The 17,504-nt window shown below is 43.4% G+C and overlaps 1 long non-coding RNA gene across 7 annotated transcripts in view; it reads right to left on the reverse strand.

The window, feature by feature from the left end:
• LOC144286940 (uncharacterized) overlaps positions 1-17,504 on the reverse strand; it is an 82,763-nt gene that overhangs the window by 38,632 nt on the left and 26,627 nt on the right. For 4 of the 7 annotated variants that reach the window (XR_013354890.1, XR_013354892.1, XR_013354891.1 and 1 more), the window contains exons 2-3: positions 3,400-3,579; positions 2,925-3,173 (exon numbers count right to left, since the gene is read on the reverse strand). The exons of the other annotated variants lie outside the window; for them this stretch is intronic. This is a non-coding gene — a long non-coding RNA (uncharacterized LOC144286940). The remainder of the gene's footprint in view (positions 1-2,924; positions 3,174-3,399; positions 3,580-17,504) is intronic. 7 annotated transcript variants of the gene reach the window in all.

Below are 17,504 nucleotides of genomic sequence, written 5' to 3' on the forward strand. Positions count from 1 at the left end.
GGACAAGGGACACTGGCACCACCGCCCACAGCTTGGCATGCCGCAGTCTCGCTCTTCCCACACCAACCCCACTCTCTCCGCCCCAAGCAACAGGACTGTGCAAACAAGAGAGAGGGCCCAGGAGTTGTGAGGTCCCAGTGACTCACATGCCGGCTCTAGGCCATACCTACATGACCGGGAGACTTCCCATTAAGTCAGCCTCTTCCTGATACCAAATGTCCCTACTGGTGACAGATGCATCCTCTGGTATTCTGAAAGTGTCCTACATACCTGTGCGAGGTAGTAAGCCATTGTCCCCTAGCTCTAAAACTATACTCTGCTTCTGATGCTAAAGGAACTCTGCGAAGGATATTTCGTCTTTGCTAGCTGCCTGTTAATAGGTTCTGTCAGTAGGGACACTGGAGAGAGATTGAGGGCAGGAGAATGGACAATGCATTGCTCTCACCCTTTCCACCTGCTATTCCTGCCGACGCCACTTCACACCAGCCATTGATGCAGGCTCCACCTCCCAGAGTCAGTCTAAGGAGCTCTTCCAGAGAGACAAACTTCAGCAGGGCAGCACTACTCTTTCCTCAGGAGTCTGAAGTACTACCCCACAGGCCTTTCCTCCAAGCTCCTCAGATGCCTTCAGCAGCCATACAGAACTTCCGTCTCAGGAGTTTAAGCCCCAGTTCCTCTGGGCCCTCCCTCTGAGCTCTTCTTAGGCTCCACAACCCTATTGTCATCTTGTGTTTTCCTATTTGTTGAAATTCCGCATGTGGCTTCTGTTTTCCTACCCTATTCTTAACAAATACAATATCCCAAGATTCTTTATGCCTGTTGCCCGGGGAGAAATCTGAGAATCAACATTTTTTTTTTAAGATTTTATTTATTCATGAGAGACCCAGAGAGAGAGAAGCAGAGACATAGGCAGAGGGGGAAGCAGTGTCCTACTAGGGAGCCTGATGCAGGACTAAATCCCAGAACCCCGGGATCACGACCCAAGCCAAAGGCAGATGCTCAACCACTAAATCAGCCGGGTGCCCCAACCCAACATAGTCTTAAACACAAAATGGCAGCAGAGTCTAATAGAGAAAATATTTTCACTATGGATTGGATACTAATTGCCTGAATAATCTTAAACAAGTCACATAACCTTTTTTAGCTTCTAGTTTTCAGACCCTAAGTGGGAGTTCAATTTTACAAATACAGCAGAGCTATAAAGAGTCCATGTGAAGGAGCTTCAAGGTTTATGTTAGAAAGACACCATCATCTGCTCAAAACTACTTTTAATATCAACGGGCTGTAAAGACACTGGTTTTGGTCTCAATAGTCTCTACAAGACAGCTCCTCCCACCTACATCAACCACACAGGAAACATTCCAGATTTGCTGCTTTGTGAAAAACTCACACCTTGACAGGAAGAGGTTGAGATCTACAATTTCCTTTATTGATAAGAGCACAATCACCTGTTTTCAACTTAAGATTTTTTCTGGATATTGCAATGCCAGGTTGACCATCCTCCCTGCTGGGAGATGTTAAGCGTTGAGGGGTGTCTCTATTGAGGAAAGGGTAGGGAAAAGAGGGGAGGGGACAAACAGGGTGAGGGTAGAAAGACGGTGTTTCTTTCATATTTGGAGTCATGCCAAGATGTTACAATCCCATGAAGAATGGCTAGATCTGGAAGAAACTTGACGGATTAGTGGGAAGTGGGGGTGAGGGAAGACGGCACCATCAGTTGCCTAAAACTGGCCCCAAACATGTTTCCTCATTGTTTTGCCAATGGGTTTTGCAATAAATTGGAGGAAATTTGGCGAGATACTCAACCAGGGCATGGACAGCGTATTGGGACCAAAACAAACAACCGTGAAGAACTTGGCAGTTTCTCATTGGATGTTTCAGAAGTGAGTTATGAGACAGTGAGTTGTGAGTTACTTCTGAGAGGTTTACATAATAAAAATTAAAATAAGGCCAATGATGACAAGTTTTGCTCTTCACGCTGAAAGTCAAATGTTAAATTGGATATTCATTTACGAAACACAAAGAATTCGAGAAAAAAAAACAGAATCAGATCAAATATTTATGATCATTTAAGTCGAGTCAACACACCAAATGCCAAGAATTTAGTCCAGAAAAATTATGAAAAAGAAATTATCCAGGACTTCTGTAAAGTAACCTGTGGGGTTATTTTTGTTGTTGTTGTTTTCTGGAGAGATACATCTCTGAGACCCAGCCATTGCTGTATTTTCTTGAATGACTGTTAATGAATGAATAGAGATTCTTAATAATTTGTGTGCTATGAAACCTTTTGGAAATTGGTTAAAGCCTATAGACTTGTATGTTTATTTTTAAATTTATTATTTATTTTAGAGACACAGAGAGGGAGAGAGAGCATGAGTGGGAAAAGGGCAGAGGAAGGGGAAGAGAGAGAATCTCAAGCAGACTCCCCACCGAGAGGAGAGCCTGACTCAGTGCTCCACATGGAGCTCGATCTCACGACCCTGAAATCATGACCTGAGCCGAAATCAAGAGTCAGATGCTCAACCAACCGAGCCACCCAGATGCCCCTAGACTTGTATGTTTAAATGTATAACTTGAAACACATAGGATTATTAAAAAAATAAATTATATCAAAATATGGCTATCCAAGTCCTTAGAAAACAAAATTGTCTTATATGACATATATGCTTCTTTATTTTTTTAAAGATTTATTTATTTATTTATTCATGATAGACACAGAGATTGAGAGAGAGGCAGAGACACAGGAGGAGGGAGAAGCGGGCTCCATGCCGGGAGCCTGACGTGGGACTCGATCCCAGGACTCCAGGATCGCGCCCTGGACCAAAGGCAGGTGCCAAACCACTGAGCCATCCAGGGATCCCCTATATGCTTCTTTATTAATATATCCAATAACGAGGTCTGGGATGAGAAAAGGCAAAAGTTACCTGATCCTTAAAGGACAAGTTGACTTGGCCAGGTTTAGAGTCCCAATGACCCTCAGCTGGGGGAAGCAGCCAATCACAGATGACTTCTTGTGGAAGGAGCCAACAAAGCAAATGCTTTGACCTCACTCTTCTCCCTTCTTTCAGTTTCCTGCCAGAGTTCTGTGCTGGGGGAATCCAATAAGAAGATGAAGGGCAAAAAGACCCACTAATGACCTTCCAAGAACATGGTGGACAAGGGTAAAGAGCTACCTGGAGAGACAAACAGAAGAAATCCAGCACGGTATTGAAGACATTTCAAGCTCTGGTCCAAATCCCTCCTCACTTCTCTCCAGCCCTCACTCATGGGTACCTTCCATTATGGAGATTCCAAAGTCCCAAACATACCAAGTTCTTTGAGTTGTCCATTCTTCAACATAATCTAGTCTAGTATGCCATTAGCCTCTTCCCCTAGTTGAGCTCCTAGTTGAGTTCTTACCAAGTCTTCAGGATCAGGATCAAGTGTCACAGATATCCCTGGGTGGCTCAGCGGTTTAGCGCCTGCCTTTGGCCCAGGGCACAATCCTGGAGTCCTGGGATCGAGTCCCACGTCGGGCTCCTGGCATGGAGCCTGCTTCTCCCTCCTCCTGTGTCTCTGCCTCTCTCTCTCTCTCTATGTCTATAATAAATAAATAAATAAATAAATAAATAAATAAATAAATAAATCTTAAAAAAAAAAAGGATCAAAAAAGGATCAAGTGTCGCCTCTTTTGGGAAACCTCCAATATTCCAAGGCAACATTTGTCAATGCTACCTGTGTGTTTCTTCAGAACATTGCATCACTCCAATATTTCCCAAATTACTTCCCTAAGAACATGGGTCCTAGAAGGTGTTATCAGGTGGAACATGAAATACCAGTTCACAGGGGATCAGTGTTCCATGAAACGTATTTTGGGAAATAATACTTTATTCCACTGCAGCGGTTACCAGGTTCCTTTAGACTCTTTTTTTTTTAAAAAATATTTTATTTATTTATTCCTGAGAGACACACAGAGAGAGAGAGGGAGAGGCTGAGACACAGGCAGGGGGAGAAGCAGGCTCCATGCAGGGAGCCCGACGTGGGACTGGATCCCAGGTCTCCAGGATCAGGCTCTGGGCCAATGTCAGGCTCTAAACCGCTGAGCCACCCGGGTTGCCCTCCTTTAGACTCTTGATAGAAATTTCCCAGAAGGAGTACACAGGTTTATTTGAAGAATAATCCAGAGAGCAGGAGAGTGAGAGGAAAAATAGGAAGAGTTTGCGCCTTTGTTGGGCACAAAATATATTAATCCTATATGCTGTGTGAATACACATGGAACAAGATTCTCCCTCTAAATCATAATCTTGTCTTCAGATGATACACACTGAGGCCCACATATATTTGAACCACAACAACAACAACAAAATGCCAGTCAACATGAAACTTTAATCAGAGCAAGAAGCTTAAGCCAACCAGTTTCTAAGGAGTAAAAAAATGTTCCAGACCAAATGGGACACACAGGACTCAGAGAAATGAGGACAAAACCTGTTGTTCCTAGTAGCTATTCTAGGGGAATATTTTCGTTTTCTAAAGATTACTTTTGGAAACATCCATTTCATGTTCATATGCTTTTCTGCTTTCTTGGGATAAAAATCTATTTTTAAAAAAACAGTGATATTTTTGAAAAACTTTAGGGTGTTTTAGTCTAAAGAAGGATGTTAAAAAAAAAAATCTCTCCTCACCCTCCCCAACTTCCATGAAGAAAAGGGAATAGCATCACCATGGGGTAAGTGTGACCACTGCAGTGTCACTAAGAGCGGGTGGAGTGGAAGTGGTAGAAAGCTTGAGGTCCTTGACTTTGCACCTCTTCCCTACTAGACTTGTATCTTTCAAAACCTTTTTATTTCTTGTCCCTAGTCAATTGACAGGGGTTGTTTGTGATGGTTCCTAACTCCGTGATGTTCTCACATCACAGAAATGCCCAACTCCAAAACATCAGTAGAGTCTCAACCTACTTGGCCCCTGGTTGACACTATTTTCCATACACTCCTTTGTCCTTAAGAAATTACTTGATGGAAGTTCAACTAGAAATGTTCGTGATAACCTGTGGATGTTTTCTTTAGCTCCTTTGGTGGATGTTATGGATACCGCGCCTTTGTGTCAGGGGAAAGTTTTAAATCAGAGGTGATTTTCAGGAAGTGTGTCCCTCAAGCAACCTGGAAGCATGACTTTCAGACCTGTCACACCCAGTTAGGATCTCCATCAGTGGCTGCTCTGGTGTTGGCAAGGTCCTGAGAGTGACCTGTGTGACCCCCTCGCTAAACTACAAAAGTAAATTAATTTCTTCCAAATGCCATTCCTTACATTTGGCTATTAGGACCTGAGCAGTGCAGATGCCTGGGTTAATTGAAATGAAAACCATTTTTCTTGAGACCAACTCATAATTTCAAGTCTCAGCAGACTCAGCTCCTTTCTACTCAAGCTCATAAATAGGCAATGGATCTTCAGAGGGCTGAGTAGGCATGCACATCCCTGTTTATAAGAGGAGACAAACCAGAGGTAATGTGCAGTAATGAAAATCCTCTGAGGGGACTGAGCACTTAGATCATTCAGTTCCTATAAGCAGGTCCTAATTTCTCTGCATCTTGGATTTTCGGCCTGTAAAACACACTGAGCAAAGGTGACTTCTGAGCTTTGAAATGATGTGGCTACAAGAAAACCTCAACAAGGCTGAGATTACCTACCCCATTGGTGCTGGGTCGCCTTGCCTCTCTTCCCTGCTTATTTATGCACCACCAACTTTATCTCATTTGCATGTGATTTAAATTCTACATCTGGGGGCACCTGGGTGGCTCAGTCAGTTAGATGTCTGCCTTTGGCTCAGGTCACCATCCCAAGGTCCTGAGATGGAGTCCCATGTAGGGACTCGCTATCTCTGTCTCTCTCATAAATAAATAAATAAATAAATAAATAAATAAATAAATAAAATATTTTTTAAAATTTACATCTGGGTCTCTTGGATCATTCATCAATTTTTTACTTACAGAAATGGTGACACAACCAATACTTGGAAAGTCCAATATATCAGCCTCAAGAATGGAGTGTGTTGGGGGCAAGGGGTGTTAAATTGCCTTTCTTACATGATGGCGACTAGAGTTACAAAAAGTACAATTGACTTTTTGCCCACTACATTACCTTTCACTCAGGACCAAAAAAGATATAAAGACTAAATCTCATTTGCATTTATTTTCTTCTGAATTAATATTGCAAAGTATATCAGTGGAATATTTTTTGGAATCAAGTAACGAAAGTGCTTTAAACAGTAGGGACACCTCAAGAAGTCATGAGGTAGGCGGCTCCAGGAAGGATTAATTCAGAAGCTCAATAGTTGGCTTCTCTCAAAGTCTCTTGGCTTTCCCTAATGGTCGCCATTTGTCTGTAGCAGCTTCAAACATGAAATCCTATAAGGCAACATTCAAGACAAAAAGGAAGAGCCTGTTTTGATGAATCTTTTTGTGCAATATTTCCCCTCTAGCATATTCCCAGCATCCTTCATATGCTAAGATTAGATTGCCCACATCCAAGCTTATCACTGGAAAGAGCAAGTTCAAGGGTCTCGTGATTGGCTTAGATTAACCAAGGACCCTCCCTTAGCATCCTCACTGCCCACCTTCCCTGACACACTGCTTCTCTAAACCTGAGTCAAAACAGAGTTCTCTTAAGAAGAAAAGGCAATATATTTCATTGTTTTGTTTCACTGTTTTTTCATTATTCATTTATCTGTCTGAACACATATTATATAAACCTTCTTAACTGATGACAGATTACACAGTTACCTGTAGTGGGAACACAAATCTGCTGCCTATATGACAGGTGTGTGGGAGATTTTTTTATTATAATTTAATATGAGTTTACAGCAGATTCTCCACTTATTTCTATTTCTAACTTCTTTGTTTGTTTGACTATATTTGGGTATTAAAATCCTAATGTAAAAAAAATAAAATAAAATAAAATCCTAATGTTCTTACCAAGTTTATTTTTACCCCTCGGATCACTTTTTTGGTAGCCATGAGACTGAATTGCCAAGCAAAGATTTCAGTGGTTACCATCAAGTGTCTCAAGGCCCAGTTACCATTGATAACTGGCAAAGACATCAAGAATCGCTGAAATGAAATGAATAGAACTAAGCTCAGGTTATAATGGGCAGAATGGCTTGTGGGTGTGCATGTCTATGTGTTTGAGCAAGTGTGCATACGAGGGTGTGTATTATTAGCTGACAACACGACCACAATATGATTTGTCGATATGGTTCATGACTTAACTACCTGCTGTCCAGTGTAAACGTACTAAGGACAGCCCTCACCAGCACCCCTGAACTCAGGAGTAGTTTAGATCTTCATAGGGACCAGCCAATATGTGTAGTCAGCCATACATAGCCTTACTCTGATGCCGGAATCAAAACCAACTTTAAAGAAAAGGGGTAAACACATATATTTAGAGGACACAACTCCAGAATCAAAGAAGGATTCATGCCAGCTGAAAACACAGGTCTGACGTGGGTGGATGCCAGTTTTTACGCTCCTTTGTTCCTTTGTAGAAGCCCCTCTATCAGTACCTGTCACTCTCTAGTCCTCAGTCATTGCGTGTTGACTCCCAGAGAGCCAGACTAATTTTCCTAAGTTCCAAAGCAATTATATGCAGTTGGTATCTCAACCTTTCTCCCCCCGACCCCATCCAAGCTTACCGATCCTGCATCTTGTTCCACGGTGACCCTGCTTGAGGAGACACCAATTAGTCCTGACAATGACATTAAATGTCCGCATAGGCCCAGGGTCAGTGGCAACTTTGAAACGACACTTTTGCAAAGGGACAGCTGCTGGCAGGTCATTCCTGAAAGGGACAACTCTCTGGGAACACTGGGGGGGGCATCTCAGCATGGGAGGCAGGGAGCTCTATTTGGAACAGGGGAGATCCTTCCCAGATTGGACTAGGGTGACGGCTTCTCGGCTCAGTGTCAGCTTCTAGCCAGTTCTGACCAGGAGGACAGAGATTTGGTCACATGGTAGTCCTGGGCTCATGTCTGTCCACTTTTAAAATAACCAAGTGATCCAGCCTCAGAACCTAAAATGCAAAAGGCTCAGAGTAAATCCCAGACTCTGCAATTCACTCTACCCCCACAGGCCAAACAAGAACTAATTTTAAACAAACCACCATGACCAAGCCTGGGGGAAAGGCCCAAATGCTAAGCAAGCCGGCAAAACTGCACACCCCACCCAAATTGTTTACTCCTCCCCGAGCCTTTCAGAGACAGGACGCTGGCCTGGGGTTTGGGATGCTGTCCATTCCACCCTGAAATTCCCTTTTCAGGTTAGGATTAGGAAATCCTTCCCCACACCGGTCCCCACCGAGCCAGAAGCTCCTACCTTCATCCTTTTTTTCTGTTTGTTTTCATTAAGACTCAAGTCTAGATTCCTATAATAGATGAGCTGAAAAAAGATTTCAGCTAAAATTTATCCACATACGTGTATAAATCATGAGTTTCTATGCCAGTCAGGGCTAGCCAGAGAAACAGAACCAATAGGACATTAATATATTATTTATTTATATATAACATTTATTTTAACTATTTTACTACAGAAATACATAGTTTTATCATACATATTATATACGTGTATGGATAATAATCATAAAATATTTTACATAATACGTGTGTGTGTATATATGTGTGTGTGTGTGTGTGTTTACAGATAATAAAGAAATTTATTTTCAGGAATTGGCTCATGTGATTATGGGGACTAGGAAGTCCAAAATCCATAGGGCAAGCTAAAAACTCAGGGGAGGGGGCACCTGGGTGGCTCAGTTGGTTAAGCCTCCAACTCTTGGTTTGGGCTCAAGTCATGATCTCAGGGTCGTGAGATGGAGCCTCACGTAGGGCTCTGCGCTCGGGGTGAAATATGCTTGTCCCCTCCTTCCATATACTCTCATTCTCTCTCTCTCTCAAGTAAGTAAATACATAAATAAAATATTTTTAAAAAACCCTACTCAGGTGTGGACTGATTCTGCAATCTAGCAGCAAATTTCTTCTTTTCTGGGAAACCTTAGCTTTTGCTCCTAGTCTTTCAACTGATGAAACAAGGCCCACCCACATTATGGAGGTAGCCTCCTTTACTTACAGACCCACAGGTTGTAAATGTTAACCACACCTACAAAATACCTTCACGGCGTCTTTAGACTACTGTTTGAATACATTGGTCAGTGCTATATCTTTGCCAAGTTGACGTGAAAGTAACCATCACTGCTTTCGATGGCTTCGTTGGCATCTGAACCTCTGCCAAGTTCTTGTGTTATCAGAAGCTTTGGGATTGTTCAAAACTCTTAGCTACATAATGCCACATACTTTGTCAGCCTGGGGTATGCGGGTGCCAGTTCATGCCACTCCAGGTAGTGCCACCTCTGACATGGGGTGGGGGGGTCTCAGTGTCTAAGAAAAATAATAATGATACAACTCTCAAGTTACATGCTTGTATGATGGGTTAGGCAATTTTTCAGGCTATTTAGCAGCATTGTTTGACTGATGTTACTTTGATGAAATGAATCCTTTACTAACGAGGAAAATTCCAGGCTCAGAAAGGTGTTTGAGGTCATACAGTGCTTTCAAGTGGAGGAACAAATCTGAAGCAGACCCTCCTAACTCCGGAGGCCTGGACCGTGTCCTGTAGAACAGCATCTCCAAGACCCCCCACTGGATGGATTAGAAATTTCTTCCTTCTTTCCCTTGTGCCTTTTCTTCATTCCCTGCACTCTTCCCACCTGTCCTCCTAAAGTGTGACACTCATCTCCTCTGGCTGCAGCCATGAGCTGGGAGGTTTGCAGCATAGGAGGAAGGGGTGGATAAAAGGGAGAGGCAGATAGAGCTGAGGTGCTGAGCAGTCTCAACTCACAACGAATCAAGGCTAAATTTTGAGCCACAGAGTATGTTTTTGCCAAAATTTACAATCTGGCTCGGAACAGGTTTAAAAGGTTACCTCTGGCCAAAGAGGTTCTGGGGCATCTAGCACCACTCCCAGCTGCACTTACCTGGATCAGGTTTTGATGCCAACATCTTCTGAAGGCCAAGCTGGAAGAGACCAAAGAGGCCGCCCACACCGGCCCCTGTCTCCAAGACCAAGTGCTCATCACCCGCTAAGAGCTTCCTCCAGGCAGAGTCCGGGCCTCACCTGAGGCATTCGCAGGCCCCAGTCACTGCACATAATAATGTCTCTGCAGGTCTCGTCCTCCCCTAGCCTCAGGAAGGACCTGCAAATCCACTACACGAGCACTACTGAGTCACGCCACATGCAACGGGGTTGAAAACGCTGCCCCATGGGAAGGCTAATGGAAAGAGTCTGCAGCCCTTGACCAGAAATGGTTGCGTTCCACACATGGCGGGCAGCTTCCGTCACAGCTTTTTCCTCCAAGTGAATCAACACAAATGAAAACTGGCTGATGCTCTGGTCCACCAGAGACTGGAGAACAAAACCGCAAAATGGAGACTGCCCAATTCTAATTTAATTCCGAAGAACAAACAGAGAATCACTCAGCAGACCTCAAATCCCCAGTCAGAAAATTACGCCCAGGGAGCCAACAGTTTTATGGACCATCTACCCCACCTATTCCCTCTGGCCACAGCACGTAGATTAAAAATAGCTCAGAAAGCCTTGCTTGGTGAGTGACGGTCTCGTTATGACATTGTTGTCCATGTTGGCCTTGTACTTTCTGACTGAAAAGTCAAATGCACTGTAGAAAGCATTTATTTCACAAAATAACACAGTATTTCTATGTAGTGCTTGCATTTTGTGTCACTCCTTCATGTCACTCAAGATCCTACTCAAATGGCACTTTCTCAGAGAGATGGTTCCTGGTGCCCGCTCTACAATGGCACCCTCTACCACCCAACACTCGCTACCCTCTAGGTGTGCTTTATTTTTCTTACTGGCATCATATCACATATTTGTTTGTTTACTTTTGATCTGCCTCCCCTGCTAGAACGTGAGCTTTATGAGGACAGAGACATCGATTAATTTAATCATGGCTATGTTCCCAGCATCTAGAATAGTATCCAGCACATAGCAGGGATTCGGTAAATATTTGTTAAGTGAATGAAATCAGTGAGCTGGTCCAAGGATCAGTCGCTTGATAGACCATGCTGAGAATAAGCAGTCTTGGGGCTTGGTGTGCGAAATTTCTTTTACTGGAGAGAGACTCTCAAAATTCTTGACCTTCAGCAATTCACAGCTTCAAATCCCCTGTGTTATGATTAGACAGGTATTAGGGAATATCTGGCTTAGAAGTCCAAATATATGGAAGTCCACATGACAACAGGTACTAGCTATTGCTAATAGTATTAGTGTGAAAAATTAACAAAAACATATTATTTCATTCAGTGCTTGGGTGAAGTAATGAAGCATCGAGGGTGCACAACGTCAAGAAGTGCCAACTGTGCACCTATGTGACCCTGAGAGTGAGTGTTTCCTTACATTTTGTTCTCTACGTATACTGCTTACCTCACCATAGTCCTGGCTCTGCAAGAAATGACAAGCAAGGAAAAGGAGTGCAAAAACATTTTTAAAGAAGTTGGTCTCATGATGTAATGATGTCTACTGAAAACACATCATTCTCCAAGGAAATGTGATACAAGAGAAGAGCGGGGCCCAATACAACAGCAGTATCAACATTCAAATTTTAGCTACCGTAAGGATTCCTGGAGGTCTCTGGACAAAACTTGCATTGGTAAGGAGACCAGTGGTCCTCAGAGCTGATCTTCAGTCTTAACTTGAGGTTCCTTGGGCTTCTACCTGGTATGTCTATAGGCTCATTCAAATGCAAGTTAAGAGGCAGCCCGGGTGGCTCAGCAGTTTAGTGCCGCCTTCAGCCCAAGGCGTGATCCTGGAGATCAGGGATGGAGTCCCACATCGGGCTCCCTGCATGGAGCCTGCTTCTCCCTCTGCCTGTGTCTCTGCCTCTCTCTCTCTTCGGGTCTCTCATGAATAAATAAATAAAACCTTTTTAAAAATGCAAGTTAGTTGAGGAGAGGTCTTTTAGATACACCTACATAGACCAAATTTTATCATTGGAACAAAATGCACTGGTAAATGGGACACCAGTGACATTATACACCAAGACTTTGGACAAGATGAGAAGAGCATGAGCAAGACGCTGCAGGAGATGCACCAAATCATCAGTTGCCCTAGTTGTTCACACACAGTTAAGGAAAGAAGCCTAAAGTGGTCCATTCCTATATATTATGATATAGTTCCTGCCACGTTGCATGGATAAACCAGCCCTGCTCTCTCGCTACACCTGATAGCCCCAGAGAAGGGTTGATAAGTCAAAGACAGTCACATACACACTGGATATGAACAAAGCTAATCATTTCTGGCCATGCTGTTCCTTAATTCTGCCCAATGTGGTAGAAAGGGAGGTGGGCAGGGGGTGGGGGTGACTGGGTGACGGGCACTGAGGGGGGCACTTGATGGGATGAGCACTGGGTATTATTCTATATGTTGGCAAATTGAACACCAATAAAAAATAAATTTATATTAAAAAATTCTGCCCAATAAAGCTGTCCACATAGGATGGGGGCACCTAAGTCCGATAAAATCCTTTCTTTCAGAAAGTATGACTAATAGGCAAAGAGAAGGCTAGTCTCTGAAGCTCAGTTCTCCATGAGGGCTGATACACCTCACAGTCCTGGATCTACTAAGATCTGAGGAGACACAGTGATGGAGGACTTAGCATTCCTTTCTCCCTCAAACCCACACCAACCCTTGCAATGCATCCCCCATTACTAAAGGTCACCTGTATAGGGGAAATCTTTGCAGAACTTGACACAAAGTCTACACATAATCTTCAATGTTTGTATTTTTATTAAAGGAGATAGAAGTTTATCGAAGGCACTGCAATGGCAGGCAGGACAGCAGAGGACAGGCTGTCTACCTCTTCTTCAAATATTTTCATTCATTTTACTAATGATGCAACTACCAAAGGAAAGGTGAAAAAAAAAAGACTAAAATACCGAGAACAAATGTGTTTGCCTGTCATCATGTTCATCCAACACAGATTACTGATTTTTAAGGAGTTAATGAAGATACCCGCAGTGGTACTCATGACACCTCCACCTGTTAGGGTTTTTTTTCCACTATGTTTGTTAGAGAACTGAAGCTCTGAGCTAAGTAGTAAGTTTACTGCTGTACAAATGTGCACCTCCATAGGTTTGCTTAATCACACTATATTGCTCTCATCCTAAGTTAACCATGGCCTCCAACACATAAGATTTGGAACATAAAGCAGCTTCACACTGAGAAAATAAAATGGAAGAGAAATACGTAATTATAACCAACCGTTTAGTGGCCAACCTTCAAATGTGCCATTGGGGCTGTCAAACCATTTAACTAAATCGAAGGCAACACACTGTGTTCTTCCATTTTTTATTTCTTCTTCTTCTTCCTTTGGTCAAAAGATGGTGGTAGGAGATCATCCAATGGACTGTCCCTTCAAAAGTGGATGTCAGAATTTCACATCCAGGTTCCAAATGCCCTGGTTAAACAGCTGGCAGAGGAATTTGACTTCATGGAAAGGGTTTAAGATATGATTGAGTCACTGACCTCCAGTGTTTGCTTTGACTTCTTACAGGGGAGTTCGAAGAGGAGCTGCGAAGTTTCCCAAGCTCCATTCAGGTGACAAAGGTCCACCCTGCAAACAACAGCCCTTCACCTTCTGAAGACCTGACATCTATGAAGTAACAGGGATGGAATTTTCTGGCTCTGCTTCCTGGCGCAGTCATGAACCAGGCTCATCAATTCCAATGAGTTGACCTTCACAACTGAGCCTCAAGAAATTTGTATTTAGTGATCTGAATAAATTGGACAATTGAGTCAGAAAAGGTACCAAGCACTCCCAATGTTAAAACAAGTCCAGGGGGATCCCTGGGTGGTGCAGCGGTTTGGCCCCTGCCTTTGGCCCAGGGCGCGATCCTGGAGACCCGGGATCGAATCCCACATCAGGCTCCCGGTGCATGGGGCCTGCTTCTCCCTCTGCCTATGTCTCTGCCTCTCTCTCTGTGACTATAATAAATAAATAAAAATTAAAAAAAAAATTAAAAAAAAAAAACAAGTCCAGGTCTATATACCTCCCTTGCTGCTTCCCACATGGACCTGAGGTTGCTGGAGTAGACCGAACAAAGCTGGTGTTACTGACTTCAGGGAAAAGCGAAGTTAAGGAGAGAGGTCAGCACACTGCACATATTTAAAAGCCCAACTTTGGAAATCTTTTTTCGCCTGTCATTTAACTGTATGTCCTGCCGTGGTGGTAGTGGAGACCACATTTAAGGATCTAAGTGCCAGCAGGAGATGAAGAAGCACGTTCTATTCATCATTAAGCACAGAGGTGCCATGGGTCTTTCCAACTTTTTTCTTCCTGATGTGTAGGATGACTTACAGCTAAGATGAAAAACCACTCACGACCTCACATCAGGGTCTGTGCCCAAGTGGCTTCAACTAAGCATCCTTCAAAACTCAGCCTAAAGGCTAATAGTGAACAGACGGAAAGCCTTGACACCCAGCCTTCCAGGTCTGCAGCATGAAAAGTGGTCTGTTGTAGGCAGGATTCTCTTCTAAAATGCAAATTGAATCTGGTCTGTCTCCAGCTTCAGAGCCTTCACTTGGTGGTGGACAAATTCCGATGTTCCAAACATTGTATAAAAAGCCTTTCCTGATTTGGAACCAGCCGACTTTCCCAGCTTCATCTCACACCCTACCCCAGATACCCCCAGCCTTCTACAGTCCAACCATCATACTGACTTGTGGGTTCCCTCAGGAAAATAATCAACCCCTTTGTGGTCCAGTCTTCTCATCTGCAAAGTGGGGGCTGTCCTAGCACCTGCCCAGTAGAATTGTTGTGAAGACCAAATTAGATAAAAATAAAGTGGGGGAGTACTCATTACCAATGACCCACTCATATCTCCCCAAAGTCCGTATGTTGAAACCTTATCCCCCAAGGGGGTGGTATTAAGAGGTGGGGCCTTTGGGAGGTGATTAGGTTCTGAGGGTAGAGTCCTCATGAATGGGCCCTGATACCAGAGCCCCCAGAAAGAGCCCCTTCTATCATGTGAATTGCCCATGAGACAAAAGTCGTCTGGGAGGAGCAGGATCTCATTAGACACAAAATCTGCTGACGCCTTGATCTCAGACTTCCCAGCCTCCAGAGCTGTAAAAAGTAAATTTCTGTTATTTATAAGTTGCACAGTATGTGATATTTTTGTTACAACAGCCTGAGCTGAGACACCTGGTGGGCAGTAGTGTTCAGTCAACTCAATAAAGAGCAACTGTCACCATCATAAACTTCTTTTTTTTGTTTGTTTGTTTTTTGTTCTTTTTTTTTTCTTTTTTTTTTTTCACCATCAACTTCTTCATCACCATCAACATCATCGTCATCAAAAGGTCAAAAGATCCCCGCTGCATCACTCCATGTTGGCTCCTGCTGTTTTAAAAATTGATGGGTTGGTACCATTTTGCAGCTGACAAAGCCAACCTAGATCACACTGAAGAACATTCGTCCACCGCCTTCATCTTTGGAAACAGGAAACTACAGGACTCTTCTCACACAGTTTTGTCAGGAGGGTGAAACTCACCAAGACAAGTGGGAGAAGGAGAGAGTCTAGCCAACAACATGGTTAAAGAGGGAGGCAGCCCCCTTTTGGAGCCCCTGACATCTAAAGAGTCTGCTCCCCTTTTCTAAGACTATCCTAATTCCTGTGTTCAACCCAAGGGCACATATTACTCTTCTCATAATATTAAATATGGGGAAACGGACTCCCCTTAAAGACAAGACGCCCAAGCTCACTGTTGAGCCTTGTTTTCAGATTACCCATGCCCACCGTTCACACACCCTGAGCAGCAGCCCCTAACCTCAATATCCTCTCACTTTCCAGAGGCGCCACTGGGGCTCCTTTACACAGTTCAGTTTGCCCTTTTGCCGACAATGGCCGTCTGTAAGAGGCCCTCAGCGCCTGGAATTTGAAATTGTTTTTCTTCCCTCCATTCCTGAGGACAAGATTGCTCCTAAGCTCTGGGCTGCCCGGCCAGTGCAGGCCTGACTGGCTGGCACTGAGGGTTGCATGGAGGATATGGATTTGTTTTTGCAGGATTGCTCATGAGCGATGGAGTGCTGGCATTGGCTTCCTCATAGAAGGTGCATGGCAGTTAGGCATGTATTTGCAGGGAAGTAAACTTCAAGAATAAACAGAAAGTACACACACTCCACATCCTGCTAGCCAAGCCCCAGCCTCCTTAGTCCTGACAGGTGATCCATTCTGACTTCCTTACAGAGACACATACACCCAGCAGACTGCAAGGCCTTGAAGCATGGCGGGCAGGAAAAAGCACAAACTTGGATTCTTCACTTTCTAGCAGGGTGGGCTTGAAAATGTGCTTAGCCTCTGTGCACAGACTCCACAACTGAAAAGTCGCCAACATTCTTTTGGTTCCTCCAACATACCAGTCTTCCCCACCTCAGGGCCTTTGAATGTACTCTTGTCTCTGCCTGAGATGCTGTCCCCTGCCCCCGCCCTCCTTCTCCTGATGGCACTCCTCTTCCTCCTGGTTTCAGTTTCAATGCCATCTTCTCAAAGAGCCTTCTCCCAGCTTCCCTCACCATATCCCACCCCAAAGATTCTCTGTTTGGGGCATTCATTAGCTTTCTTGAAATATTTGTCACAATTTCCAATAATTTTGATTTGCTTAGTCTTCCTATTAGACTTGAAGCTCCTTGAGGGCTGCCCTCTGCTCTGTCAGCACAGAGCCTGGTATTGGATGGGGACCCAGTCAATATCTCTTTAACTCAGGAATAAATGTCCTTGCCTTGTCCAGGTTTAATTAGCACAAGGTAGAGGTGGCTTTGAGAGTGAGCTCTGCCATTTACTAACAGCATGACCTCAGGAAAATAATCAACCCACCAGAATCCAGAACCCCTGATCCTGTGGACAAGGGGTTATCTTCAACTGCACTTACATGAACAATAAGTATTAGTGCCAGAAAGACCAAGGAAACTAATCAGTATAAACTCTTTTGTGTATTTCATCATTTAAGACCAGTATACTACCCCAACTGTATAACATTTTCCCAACACCCACTTGGAAATCTTTCCTGCCTCACAAGTGTGTGAGTATAATTGTAAAAATATCTAAATTGTCAAAGAATTTAACAGCAGAGCAGATGAAAAAATATTATTGGTGACAAGTTAATACATAGGAATTCACAACTAAGGTCTATTCCTACAATACAAATTTGTTGAGTGTCCGTGATTGTAAATCGCAGATGCAATGATGCATAATGAATGCATAATGCAATGATGCATAAATGAATGATGCAATATTATATTCGGTGGTCAACAATCTTCCTCGAAAATAAAATATACAACTGTGAAACTATCCTAGGAGCCTATAAAAAACAAAACAATATAAAAACTATTTTGTTAAGTGTGTTGAAGATCAGAGTGAGTTACAATAAGTTAGGAGAAAGCAGTTTTTAAAGAGTTTTGGCTAAAGTCTT

Source organism: Canis aureus, chromosome 16 (genome assembly GCF_053574225.1).
Source record: "Canis aureus isolate CA01 chromosome 16, VMU_Caureus_v.1.0, whole genome shotgun sequence".
Classification (NCBI taxonomy): Eukaryota; Metazoa; Chordata; class Mammalia; order Carnivora; family Canidae; genus Canis; species Canis aureus.